General features: G+C 35.5%; 1 protein-coding gene across 3 annotated transcripts in view; it reads right to left on the bottom strand.

Moving 5' to 3' along the window:
• The window catches only part of OSTN (osteocrin), a 96,024-nt gene that overhangs the window by 34,084 nt on the left and 47,389 nt on the right, over positions 1–14,551 (bottom strand). The window contains exon 1 of one of the 3 annotated variants that reach the window (XM_058730844.1): positions 8,308–8,473. The exons of 1 other annotated variant lie outside the window; for it this stretch is intronic. The gene's annotated coding sequence lies outside the window, so the exon portion shown is untranslated. Of the gene's footprint in view, positions 1–8,307; positions 8,474–14,551 lie in introns of those variants that run through there. One more of the 3 variants, XM_058730842.1, reaches the window with a different exon arrangement.

The raw sequence follows: 14,551 nt of genomic DNA, 5'->3' as shown, positions 1-14,551 counted from the left end.
ATGACCTGAGCTGAAATCAAGAGTCAGATGCTTCACTGACTGAGCCACCCAGGGGTCCAGCATTCTCACATTTTAAATAATACTGCTGAATAAACAAGCATTTACATCGTGTAACATCTTAATCTATGTTTCAAAGACTTTCCAACACATAAGAATTTCTTATATATCCCAAAGGGATCCTTGAAACAGTATCTGGAGTGGCAGTGGAGAGAGCCAGGTGTGAAGTTCTGTTACATGTAAATTTGGGAAGCAACACATATTGTATATTCCCTACAGGAACATTGGGAGTGCATACTGACATAATAAAAACTCTGAAAATGCAGTAGCAAAGAAATTATGTAATTGTATTTAAGCTAGAATTAAATGAGAATTCTGTTAAAATGAAGACAGATGTTCGCATTACTGAGAGCTGATGCTATAATGAATAATTTTTATGATAAAAAAATCTCTCAAGTGGGCTGGGGCAAAGAAAGATTGAGAAGCATAGATCTAAAAAATGAAAGCAAATGAGAGTGAGGGGAGGTGTTAGGATGAGAGGGTTAAGCTGAAAGAAGAAACTACGTGAGCCAATATCTGATGGAATGCGCTTTGTGGTAAAGCTTTTAAACTGGGCTGGTGTTGAAAACAACAACAAGCAGACTACTCAGGTGATTAAGAACATTTCTCTTCAACCTGACACTTGGTCATTAATGTCTGACTTATGGATAGTAGATGTATTAGAAAGTCTCAAGAGTACTGAGTTTGGGGGTGAGCCTTGATAACTTTGGAAATTTTTATTTACCCTAATTTACTTGATTGGAAATATTAAAAATAGACTTTACCCCACCGCTATCTTCAACAAACATTAAAAATAAAGGGCTTAGAGATAAGGGATAAAGGACTTACAAACTATCTGTTTTACCCTGTCTTCCCACTCTGGCCTAACACAGCATTTAAGTAAGATTTAATAGGGCTTGTTGAAAAGGGTCCCTAGTTCTCACACCATGAAATGGCCACATGTGCCTGCCCACAGCATCACCCACAGTCTTCTTGGAAAATAATGGTGGTCTTCCAGGTAATTGGTGAGTCAGCTTGGCCCTAAGTGAACCTAAACAGAGTAAGATCAAGTGTACTCTATACCCTACTCCACATGTTATAGTCACCCACATCCTTTTTTTCTTTTTTAAGTCAGCTCCATGCCCAGCACAGAGCCCAACAACAGGTCTTGAACTCATGACGCTGAGATCAAGACCTGCCCTGACTCATGACCCTGACAAGACCTGCACTGAGATTAAGAGTGCGATGCTTAACCTACTGAGCCCTTTTGATAACAAAGAAAAGCTTCAGGAATAATAGATAACAGAGTGACTATCATTTTTTATTTTAAAAGAGGGCCTAACAGGGACAATGCTTAACACAGTCTGTGTGGCGCACTGTAATGAAGAGACTTGTGAGACTCAGACCCTGACTTGGCTTGACCAGATAGCTTGCACAAACCCTTTCCGTTCTAGGCCGAGTGAAACGGGTTTGGTCTAAATGGCCTCTAATGTTGCTTCTCGCTTTTTAAAAGTATGCTGGTGAATCTGGCTCTTTTCTGGTACAAGTGCAGACATTGTAGGTAATGATAATAGGTGGTGCATGTTTAGCTAGAAAAACCTTTCTGCTGTCGCTCAAGTCAGCCAGTTTATGCACTAGATTGCACGTAGCTTTTGACATAAACATACTCCTATTGAATTTAAAGTATTTCCAGCTGAAAAGACAGGGTTTCCAAATCTTTCATTTTAAGATGTCATTTATGGTAAGAGATCCCATTTTATACATGTATTTTGAAAGAAAATTGCTACCAATTAAATTATGACATGCTATCAAGTGTAAGACTCACTCTAATTGCAGAGATGTTAAAAGTGCATCAGAATGGATGAAATATGGTACATCTATGTATTTTCAAGTGTTTACTTGGGTTTTTTTTTCTTTTTTTCATCATGTTTAAGCCAGTATGCTCAATATTTTAAAAAATATAACTTTCAGTCAATAAATAGGTATTCAACAACATCAGAAAAATATTTCTGTGATGGCGAAGAAACAACCCAGAATTAGATTTGAAGGATAGGAGAAGCATCCTTACTGTGCTATTTCTTGGTCTGGTGACCTTGAATAACATGTCTAAATTGTCACAATTGTCTAATAAAATTCACTGTATGAATTCACAGAATTTTAATTTTAGTTAACTAAAAATTTTTAAATTAATTTACAAATAGCATAAATTATTATGGATTTGGTTTAGGGCTTCCAAATAAGAGCAATAAGTGTATTTAATATTACATTTAATGTTATTTACTAAAAATGTATAAAGATATGTAATTATTTATGAAAAAAAACACCATATCATTTTTATTCTTATTTTATGATAGCTAAAAACTTTTCAATGGGAACTCTAAACTGCACATGAAAACATTTCGTGAACTGCAAAATAATGTGAAAAGATTAACTAAACGGTATCAAAGGGATTATAATTTTGCTGAAGCCAAAATCCTTCCAGGGGACATAAAGTTTATACTCAGCAACCAGACAAGGAACTGAAAATTTGGGACGTTTCATAAAGGCAATCAACAACACTTATTTTATTTTATTTAAGAAAAAAAAATTAATCTTTATTTCTGAGAGACAGAGCACAAGTGGGGGGAGGGGCAGAGAGAGAGGGAAGACACAGAATCCGAAGAAGGCTCCAGGGTCTGAGCTGTCAGCACAGAGCCCAATGCAGCGCTTGAACCCACAAACTGCAAGATCATGACCTGAGCTGAAGTCAGCCGCTTAACTGACTGAGCCACCCAGGCGCCCCTGCACACTTATTTTAAATGATCAAGAGGATATATTTCACTTGGACATCATGCACACAATCTTGATATTTCAGTGAGTGACAATATTTGAACAGTTAAAGAAGTTTGCTAGTGGTTTTCTTTGAAGGGTGAAATAATCATGTGCTTGAGACACTTGCCTGTTGCAAGGCAGAGACTCAGATCAGGTGAGTTGCAAGTCTCTTCCTTATTGGAGCTTCAATTCCACTGCCTCTGATGAATTTGGCCCCACAAACAAGAATGCTGAGTGTGACTGGGCACTCAGAACTTTAGAAGTAGAGAATTGCTTTCAGATCCTCATAAATAAGAGACTTAAAAATCACTGAGGATTTTCACCCCAAAAGCAACTGAATTACAAATCATAGCTTCTGTCAGCTAATACATATATCATCTATATCGTTGTCACAAAAATACATCTAAGAAACATAGTCATGTTGCTTTACTTCAGATTCTCTTTGCGAAAGTTGTAATTTTCGGTAAATCGTGTGATGAGTATTTTGGTCTATGTTTTGAGTATTATCCTGCAAGAAAGGTGCAAATTGAGGCTGCTTTAACATTCCCCCCCCCTTTTTTTTTGTTTTAATTAAAATACCAGAAACACGTTTTTTCTCATTCCTCATTGTTCTTCAGTCGGCAGAAGTACATTTTCTAAAATCACAGAGCCGGTTAGAAGAAGATCCAGAAAAACAACTTACATTTTCAGACTCTCAGTTTCATGCTCCTTCAAGTATAGCCTATTTGTAAAAGTATAAAACATTTTCCCATCTCCCAAGTTGCTTATAAAGTAAAATGCTTACAGATGAGGTATTCTTAATGTGGCAGACACCTGAATTTTAAAAGGACTTTTCCTGAATGCTATGAATCGGGAAGAATGATAACTTCCTACTATACATGTGTTAATTGGTTTTATTCTATTTGGCACCATTTTCATTCTTTTTTAGACACTACTACTTTAGAAAATCTCAAACTTTGTTGTTAAATCTCTCTCTTTTTGCTTATTTGGAATCGCCAATCATACTACTAGTCTGTTGCAAAAATTTATGGAAACCTACAAAGATACTTTAAAGGAAGATTGCATTATTTAACAGCAGGGGCATGTATCTGTAACAAAGTATGTAGAGTCAACATGGTGTGCTGAATGAAATGAATGAAACAGTCTTATGTGGTAGGTAAATAGGAATGCAGAGCAGATATTAACATCCTGGCTTTATTGACAGGAAACTGAAGCTTAGAGAAGGGTAGAAATTTGCCTAAGTTGTACAACCACAGTAAATATGAAGAAGTTTATGCCAGAGTCCCAGTTAGTCCATTAATGTTTCACATCTCAGATTCTCATTCTAATGAAACCAACATGAATCAATATTCTCTAATAATTATTCTAGCAGAGTTTAAGATTTTTCCTTATCAAATCTTAATTTGTGCTTGGATCCCTGAATTAATGCAAATTTCTTGATATAAAATGATGTCACCCAGAAATAGAAAAACACTTTAGGGTATGACTGTAGACAATTCTGCTAAGGGAATTTGTTGTTTAATTCCAATGCTTTATAATGAGAAAAACAAGAATCTTTAAAACTATGGATAGGAAAAAGCTGGCAGAGTTGCACATAAACATGCTGCTTGTTCATCTAATACATGGGGAATTTTTACCTGGTGTAAAAAGGCTTTCAAAAGATAAAGTTGGATAAATGCAGTTATAGATGACACATATAAGCCTCAGGATATTGTAGGCTATTACCACCACTTTTACCTTTAGCCCATTTTGTACTTACATATATTTAATAAAAATATTAATTTACATTTTAATTACATTAAACTAGCCAATATAATCAATGAAAAAATACGGTCTAAAATGTACATGAAAGGCCCAAAATATACATTTCATAATATGCAACAGGATGCATTTATTAGGTAAACACTACATGTCAAGCACTGGAGATATAAATGTAAGACACTCTCCCTGTCCTCCAGTCGCTCACATACTTGTCAACCTGGAGACCCCCTCAACCACTTGCCCTGCCCAGGGACTTCCTCCTGCAACACTAGACTCTTAATGCTTCTGTTTCTTTCAAGTGCAATGGTTGCAAATAACCATTTTTTAAACATTTGCATTGTACTTTATTATTTTGAAATTAATTTACTTCCTTTCATTATCACATCAGTCACGTTAGATACAGGAAAAATATTATAATTTTGCTTTCTTAAATAGATGTACTGAGACAAGCAGAGTTACTTTAGAATCCTGGTGCCCTAACGCCTGGGACTGTGTGTATACTTTCTAATACAATGAAGTCGACCGTAGAAAGAGGTTGGCCCTTAAGTTACACCAACGTGGTTGTGACTCCTGACTGGGCTGGCTTCTTAGCCTCTCTGTTTCCGTATTTTCATCAGGAAGGTGGGGCAAAGATTTACTTTGTAGGTTTATTATAAGGATTACAAATAATAAAAGTGACTAGCGCAAGTTAATTTTGCAAATAATAGCTGTCATTATCCTGTATTGCCTTCTAAATCTGTCAACTTCACAAAATATGCCCTAGTACTTTTTTATGTTATGAAAAATGCTTTTTTACCCTTGTTCATTTTAAGGAACAAAGTTACCTGAAATCTAGAATTATGGCAAAGTGGTAGAAGATAAATTATAATAAGGTAATATTGAGTGAGGGAAGGAATTTTACTGAAGAGAGTTAGACGTGGCAAGCACTCTAACATTTGATGTTACAGCATATTATGCATTACCATTAGTTTCAGCAACAATATTTCTATGAAATATTTCCATGAAAATATTAGCATACAACAGAATATCATAATGGGAAGAAAAGAAAGGGAATTAATCCAAATTATACTCAAAAAATAATTATTCAAGTTCTAATTATATTAACAAAAGTGAATTTTAAATTTAATTTTAATATAATTTTATATGATACATCTTTTTGTTTTACAGTTCATAAGATAGCTTTATTGACTTTTAAAATCAGTAGTTATCTTGTTAGGATCATGATTTTTCACAGGGTTTTGGTGATACTGACTGTATAGCATAGTCAGACTATGTCATAAAAGCAGAAGCACTGCGGGCATGATGGGAATGAAGGATCTTGTTACTGGAACTAGACCTTCCACAAGCATGGGAACAACTGAGAAGAAATGGACTGCAAAGGAGGTAGAGGAAGAGGAGAAGCCTCTACCAGCCCTGGCGTGGACAGACAAGTCAGAGCTTGCAGGGAAATGCAACCACCAAAATTGTCCCACGGGAACCACAGCTCTGACTTGGTGGGTCAGTGCCCAAGTTGCCAGTGGTGGCCTGGATGACATTTTAAAAGTGCATTTTTCACATGGTTACAGCCTTATGTGTCATTAGGAACACAGAATTTTAGAAAGGGAGGGGATGCTCATTGGAAACTGTTGGATTTAAAGCTCTCAAGAGATGGAGAGAGTGAGGCTCAGAGACAATGAACTTGGCCAAGGGAGAGGAGATGAAGGAGAGATTTAAGATGGACAAAGAAGAGGAGGGATCAGGGTAAGGCATGACAGAGGAGCTGTTCCTGTGGGAGCAGCCTCATGCGGAGGCCTGATGTCATGGAACATTGGTAAGGGAAAGGCTGGACAATAACCAGTTCAAGCCAACCAAGGCACCAGGCAATTACTGGCAGGTAATGCTAACCACTGCTCCACAAGGGTACCCTGAGAACAATGTGGAGAAAGAAGAGAGAGGGCTCAGTTGCAAGAGGCTCTAATCAGAGAGATCTCAGACACAGGGGAGTTGACCTGTATAGAGAGGTATCCAGGGCTAGGAGGGAACTTGGGATCTTTTATAACCTCCCGATCTTTATAACCTCCCAAACTCCAGTTTTACTGAGGAAAGAATGAAGCCCCAGGAAGGCTGAGTTAAAGATGCTGAAGTCAGGACTGGGATTAGAAGTCTGGTCTCCTGACCCCAAAGCTCCTATTCCTCTGATGGCACCATAGTAACTAAGCAAAAGGTGTCCTGTAGGTAGCGATCTCAGTAGATGAAATATCGGCAAGAAGGTTAAATGAGGTGATATGTAAAGATTAACCCCAAGTCTCATTCCTGAATATAGGAAAAACTGGCTGATGTGGGAGCTTCCCTCGATCATTCTCCCACTCAGTCTCCCTGGCACTTGCAGCCCTTTTGTCTCTTTCCATAATAACAGAATATAATTGAGTCCTACTCTGTGCTTCAGGCTTGTCTGAAGTTACAAACTATACAGTGACAGAGTTGGGGCAATATTTTGGGGCTGCTTACTTTGAGTTCTTTTTCTTTGGGACAAGTTCAATTAATCTAATATTATTAAGCAAAGGTTCAAATCATTGAAAGTATTTGAACAAGAAGTTAAAATTATAATCTCGAGGCCCCCAAATCTGGTCTATAAACAGATCTGCTGCTCTACTGCCCATGATTCATTATATAAGAATCAGTTCAAAACTCTGAGAAAAAAAGGAGAGAAACAAATGTCAACTTGAAATGCCATATTGAGTGACATCACAGTGCAATTCACTTACAACGAGAGTTTCCTTAGAAAAATTCTGTAAGAGGGCCGAAGACCAGTATCAAAATAAAGAGAAGACACAAACTGTACCTGATGCTTTTGGGAAGACATATCAATTTGATAGCTTCTATGGGCATTAAAATCATAAATTATTGTTAAAATTATTTAATTTCTAAAAAGGTAACTTAGAAACAAATAATTATCCCATTCCTTAACCTATAGACTCTAGAGGTGTAATTTGAAGGAGCAATATTCCTCATTAGAACTGAATTTATTGAGTATACACTATTACCACACCCTGAAGCAAAATTTTAAATTTCTTACATGTAATTCAAATATATGTTTCAGATTAACTCTCAATTTGATCACTTAATAGCAAGAACACTTCAAATACAAAAGAATAGATACGATTTAAGTCTATTCTAAACTGGTACTCATATCATACTTGTATGTTTGAATTTTATAAGAAGAGAAAGAGGATATTTTAGGTTTGAAGAATATAGAATATTAACTCTGGAACTTGATTAATTTAGGGATATTTCTTAGACTCCAATTTTGATAGAAATAAAGATAAGGGAAAACCTTTTCTTTCTACTTAGGTTTTTAAAAGTCAACCATTTTAAATTTTATAATATTGGACATTGTTGATGAAAGCAAAATTAAGACTACTAACACTTACAGAAAATCATTATCTTGAGTTGTCTTTCTCTTTGTTTCAAAGTGGAAAACAAAAGCAAAAATTAATCAATAAATATGAAATGTCTGAACATACAATTAGCTCCACCCTAATTTTGTATAATAAAAATATCTTCTTAGAGTTTCTACTCATTTTAGAGAGATAAATATTACCATAAAACATTCAAGATCAGGATATAATCAAAACATCTTAAAAGTATGTGAAAATAAAAAAAGTAGTTAAAAGAAAAAAAAACCCTAAATTTTTCTCATAGCTTTTATATATAACTTACCTTGTGAAAAATCAGGAGATTCTAACTTTAGAATCCTGTCTGTGCAGTTTCTTCCAAACTCAGCCCTGATGGTGAGTTTTCTCTCTGAGTTTTTATAGTCTCAGTTATACACCCCTTACTCCAATCCCTGCCTTTGCTTTCTCTTACATCATTTCTAGGTTTTCCACTGAACATTTTCCCAAGCTTCTCTTCAATCTCTCCTCCCCTCACCCTCTCTCTTACTCTTTTTCTCTGAGTTTTTCTCTTTCTCTCTCCTATTCTCCACATTTATTTTATCTATTGCTTTGATCATGGTATTTAAGTAGCAACAGGAGCTTGGGCTCTGGAAAATTTAAGTATACATTTAGTATTGTGTTCAGCCTTAGACCCATCACTTCTTCCTGAGGTTTTAGTCTAGCTCGGATAATTACACATCAAATCTGGGAAATAAAATGCAGTAAGATTTTTTCAAAAGAAAGTCACTAGGGTATTTCAATGTAAGATTTAGGGAGATTATAATCAGAAACTCAAACTGATTTATTGGTATATTTTTTGGACCCTTACATTAAACGATCATCTATGGAAATGGTGAGTAGTTTCAGGCTCAGTCAGGTGCACAGCTCTGTGTCAGTGAAACTGACAGCTACTTCATAATTAACATTGCTATACTGGGAAGGTTGTTACCAACAAAACTATAAATACTTAACTGTGACATGTGGGCTATAAATGCAGACGTTGTAATCATTCTTATCTTTCTCTGTCCTCCAGGATTTTAATTTATTTTTCACCAAGACATTCCTGCCTCTGTCTGAATGTTTTCTTCCTTTCCATTTCCTACTAATCACATTTACAACATTATACATGCAGATTGTAAAAAAAAAAATAAGTTATTAAATCCTAGAGGTAATAAGTTATGTGTTAGGTCATTATTAGCTCATTTGGTTCAGCACTAGATAGATCCCCATTTGACAGGTAAAGAAACTGAGGCTAGATAAATTAAGTGATGTTATGAGGTCACACAGCTAGGAAGCAGTAACAGGGCCAGATTTCAAATACCTATCTTCTTATTCCTTATCCAGTTCTTTCCCCACAACTTCATCCTGTCTCACTATTTAAAAAGCTAGAAAAAAATAACCCAAATCAGATCATGTTTTTGCACAAATAGAAATAAATTCGTTCTTTTTGGTTTTTCTTTAAAAAGCATTTAAAATACTACTCACTAGTGTAGGAACTATAACATGGTTGATTTGGATGTAGGTGGGAACGGACCGGAGCACAGTGAATTCGTGGGACAGTAAAATGCTTTATTTTTTATGAAGGGTTTCCAGGGATAACATATGTCTCAACAAGCCTGAAATTTGAGTAGTTGGCAGTGATAGTTCACAAGTCAAGATAAAAATACAGCCTAATTGTGGACCCTTGTTTAGACATTACGGCCATAAAACGATTATGTTAGCTTGAATCCACATGATGGAAAACTCTCAATATAGATTTAATGGATGCATCTTAATGCTACCAGAAGCCAATATTCTTGATGTACCTTCTACCCTTATTTGAAATGCCTCCCTCAGCATGCTGACAAGTGATATCTGTGGCTGATTCATTCCAGATCTGTCCCTGCTTAAACAGCCCAAGGATTCCACCCTATTTGTGGATTTTGTTGACCTAATTCGAAAGTTTGACTTAACTGTTCTGCAGCAGTAGAAATAGCAACAGTTTATTCCAGGAACATAACCATGGTACATTTAAGCCATTTACACAGGATTCTGCATATTATCTACCCTTATATAAATTACTTATGCATTTATACATGACAGAGAAATTCTGTTACCTTGAAAGACAGAGTAGAAACCAGAGTATATGAAGAAATTGAAAGAGAATATACATCCAGTGATAGAAGGGAGAGATTAAGATGAGAAAGGGAGAAGATATTCATGAAAACTTTTCAGCTAGTATATCATTACTTAATCTGCAGGACAACCTTGCTGAAGAGGTATTATTATTCATATTTAACAGATGAAAAAACTAAAGCTCAAATATGTGAAATGGATAGCACAAGTGCTCACAGCTTAAAAGTGATGGAATCAGGAGTTGAGACTTGCTCTGTCAGGATTCTGACTGTAAAGAGACGGTACATTGAAACTGAGTAATTTGAGGAGAATTTAATGCGAGCAGAGTGCAAAGGAACCAGAAAGGACATTGCAGTCCTATTATTGGACTAAACCAATAATAGGCAGATAACCCTAATCTTGAAGGGTTAAAGGTACGGACAGACAGATCTGGGTAGAGAAAGTTGCCTGGCAGAAGAAGTGTGACCTTTCATCAAGGGATACAGCCAGTCAAGAGTCACCTAAAGGGGACGGAATTTATTAAATAAACACCAAGATTTCAGTCTGCTTCCTCAATATAATCTCCTGTTGTGTTTACCTTTGGTCAAACCCAATTGGAAAAGAGATTGAGGCATAGATAAAAGACCCAGCACACTGTTTAACCTCAAAACTGTGTTAAAAGACATACAAATGAGATGCTTGGTAAAGATTATCATGACAGCAAATGCCATGATTTACTTGCATTAAAATCTGATACTTCTTAACATTTTTTTTCAAGTTTATTGGGGTGTTATTTATACACACAAAATCCGACCTTTTAAAATGTACAATTTTAGGAGTTCTGACAAATGTAAACGTTATGTAACCTCCGCTAAAATCAAGATATAGACTTTGTCTATATGTAGCCCCTGCACACCAAATTTTCCTCATGCCTCTTTAGAGTCAACCCCCTCCCCAACCCCCAGGTCCTAGTAACCACCGATTTGACTTCTGTCCCTATAATTTTGCCTTTTCCAGAGGCTGTAGGAAATTATACAGTATGTAGTCTTTGGTGTCTGGCTTCTTTCGCTTAGAATAAAGCTTCTGTGATTTATCCATGTTGCTAAATGTATCAGCACTTTGTTTCTTTTTAACGAGAGCATTCTATTGGATGGATGTACCACAATTTTTTTTATCCATTCACCAGTTGGTGAAAATTTGGGTAGTTTCCAGTCCGGGATAATTATGAATAAAGCTGTCATAAACATTAACATAGGACTCTTGAGTTGATATTTATGTTTTCAGTTTTCTTGCACAAATACATATATATGAGATTCCTAAATCATGTGGTATGTTTATGTTTAACTTATTAGGAAATAGCTAAACTGACTTCCAAAGTGGTTCTGCCATTTTGCATTCTTACCAGATATGTATGAGAGTTCCAGTTGCTCAGCATCCTTTCTAGCTTTTGACATTCATTGCTGTTTTCAAAAATTTAGCCATTCTAATAAATGTATACTGGAATCTCACTGTAATTTTTTTAAATGTTTATTTATTTTTGAGAGAGAGGCAGAGAGAAAGGGAGACAGCAAATCTCAAGCAGACTCCATGCTGTCAGCACAGAGCTCAAGGCAGGGCTCGAACTCATGAATTGTGAGATCATGCCCTGAGCTGAAATCAAGAGTCAGATACTTACCCTACTGAGCCACCCTGGCACCCCTGTCATGGTATTTTAATTTGTATTTTCCTGTTGACTAATGATGTAGAAAATCTTTTCTTGTATTTATTTCCCATTCGTATATTTTTGGTAAAGTGTCTGTTCATATTTTTTGCTTAATATGTGGTTGTGAGAGTCCTCATAGTTCTGGACACAAGAATTTTATAAGATTTGTGTTTTGCAATTTTTTTCCACTTTGTGACTTCTCTTTTCATTCGCATAACATGTTCTTTCACAGAGTATTTTTAATTTGATTAAGTCCAATCAGCCATTTTTTTTTTAATGGATCATTTTTTTTTTGTGCCCTGAGAAATCATTCTCTCAGTCAAGTTTGAAAAAAAATTTTTCTCTTTTGTTTACTTTCAGAAGTTTTTCAAAATCCTTTTGGCTATTCTAGATCTTTTACATTGCCATAAAAAAGTTTAGGATCAGCTTGTCAATGTGTACAAAAGAGCTGGCTGGGATTTTATTAGGATTTCATTGAATTTATAAGGTAAATTTGAGGAAATGTGACATCTTAACTATGAAATTTTTTGATCTGTAAACATAGTATACTTCCCTTTTATTTAGATATTGATTTTTCTTAACAATTGTTTTTGTTGTAAAAGGCATATAAATCTTGTATATACTTTGTTAAATGTATTTCCATCTAATTTTCTTGTTGAGGTATAACTGACATATAACATCGTATTAGTTTCAAGTATGCAGTGTAATGATTCGATATTCATGTACACTATGAAATGATCACCACAGTAATTACCATTGATCTCCATAAAAATCATAATTTTTTTTCTTGTGATGAGAACTTTCAAGTTTTATTCTCTTGGCAACTTATAAATATGCAGTATGGTACTATTAACTATACATTACATAGCCATAACATTTATTTTATGGCTAGAAGACCGTACCTCTTGACACTCTTCGCCAATTTACACACCTTCAATCTCTCACTCCCTAGTGACTTATAACCTTGCCCTCCTGACATAAATTCCGCTTGATCATGACATATATCCTTTTCTATATTGCTGGATTTGAAGTGATGTAACTTTTTAAGTATCTTTATTAATGAGGGATATAGGACTTTTATACCTTTAAAATTTATATTTCCGATTTCGGTAACATGGTTATATTGGTCTCATAAAATGATCGAGAAGAACTACATGCTTGTCTTAGTCCGTTCAGACTGCTATAATTCAAATACCATAGACTAGCTGGCTTCACCAACAAACACGTAGTTCTCATGTTCTGGGAAGTCCAAGATTAAGGAGTCTGCAGATTTGTTGTCTGGTGGGTACCTAATTTCTGGGTCATAAATTATGGTCTTCCTAACGTGTCCTCATATGGCAGGGAGAGTGAGAGATCTTTCTGGAACCTGTTTGATAAGGGCAATATTCCCATTCGCGAAAGCTCCACTGTCATGACCTAATCACCTCCCAAAGACTCCACCTCTGAATAACATCACATTGGAGGGTTAGGATTTCATTCAATACACGAATTTTGCAGGGACACAGATATTCAGTCAATAACAACCCACATCTATTTTCTAGAAGAGTTTGTGCGGAATTTGTATTATTTACTCCTGGAATGTTTCATCGAAATCCCCAAGTGGGGTCATCTGTGCCATGAGTTGCCTTTGTGGGAAGGTTTTTAGTTACAACTTCAAATTCTTTAATACGTCTAGGGCTGATCATTCTAGCTAATTTTCCTGAGTGCACTCTCATAGCTTTCATCTTTCATATAAAATGTCCATGTCATTAAAGTATTAAAGTTATTTAATTCTGGTGCTCTTTTTCTTCAGACTTTTTTAAAAATTAGTCATTCTAGAATTCTATACATTTTATTTATCCATTGAAAGAATCAGCATTTGGTAATTTTATTATTTATTTATTTTCATTGTTTTTAAAATTTTTTTAATGTTTACTTATTTTTGAGAGACAGAGAGACAGAGTGAGAGCGGGGGAGGGACATAGAGAGAGGGAGACACAGAATCTGAAGCAGACTCCAGGCACTGAGCTGTCAGCACAGAGCTCAACACAGGGCTTGAGCTAAGCCGAGATCATGACCTGAGCAGAAGTTGGATGCTCAAGGGACTGAGCCACCCAGGTGCGTTGGTCATTTTATTTTAATGATTGCTACTTCATATTGTTTTCTTCCTTTTTCCCGATTTGTGTTTAATGTGCTCATCTGTTTCAATGTTCTTAATATGGATGCTTAGATTATTGATTATAGATACTTCTTTTTTTTTCTAATATAGTTATATAGTGTAATATATTTTCCTTCTAAGCACTGCTTTAGTTATATCCTATACATTTTTATATGTTCTGTTTTCATGTTTTATTTAATTTGGAATATTTTCTAATTTTCTTTCAAAGTTTTGACTACTGGTTAGTTAGAATATGTCATTTAATTTCCAAATATTTCGTGACTTTTCCCATATTGTTTTGGTTATTGATTGCTAGTTTGTTTTGTATTAAGGAACCATACTTTATATTATTTTAATGCCTATAAATTTGTCAAGATTTGTCTAATGGCCAATAATATAGTTGGTGAGGTTTCATGTGTACTTTGCAAAGAATGTGGGGGTGCATATGTGCCTCATTCGTTAAACATCTGACTCTTGATTTCGGCTCAGGTCATGATCTCATGGTTCATGAGATCAAGCCCCACATCAGGCTCTGCACTGACACTGTTCAGCTTGCTTGGGATTTGCTCTCTCTCTCTCTCTCAAAATAAAGAAACA

This window comes from Neofelis nebulosa, chromosome 5 (assembly GCF_028018385.1).
Source record: "Neofelis nebulosa isolate mNeoNeb1 chromosome 5, mNeoNeb1.pri, whole genome shotgun sequence".
NCBI lineage: Eukaryota > Metazoa > Chordata > Mammalia > Carnivora > Felidae > Neofelis > Neofelis nebulosa.
The sequence above is the reverse complement of the archived record's forward strand: the minus strand, read 5'-3'. Positions and strand labels throughout refer to the sequence as shown.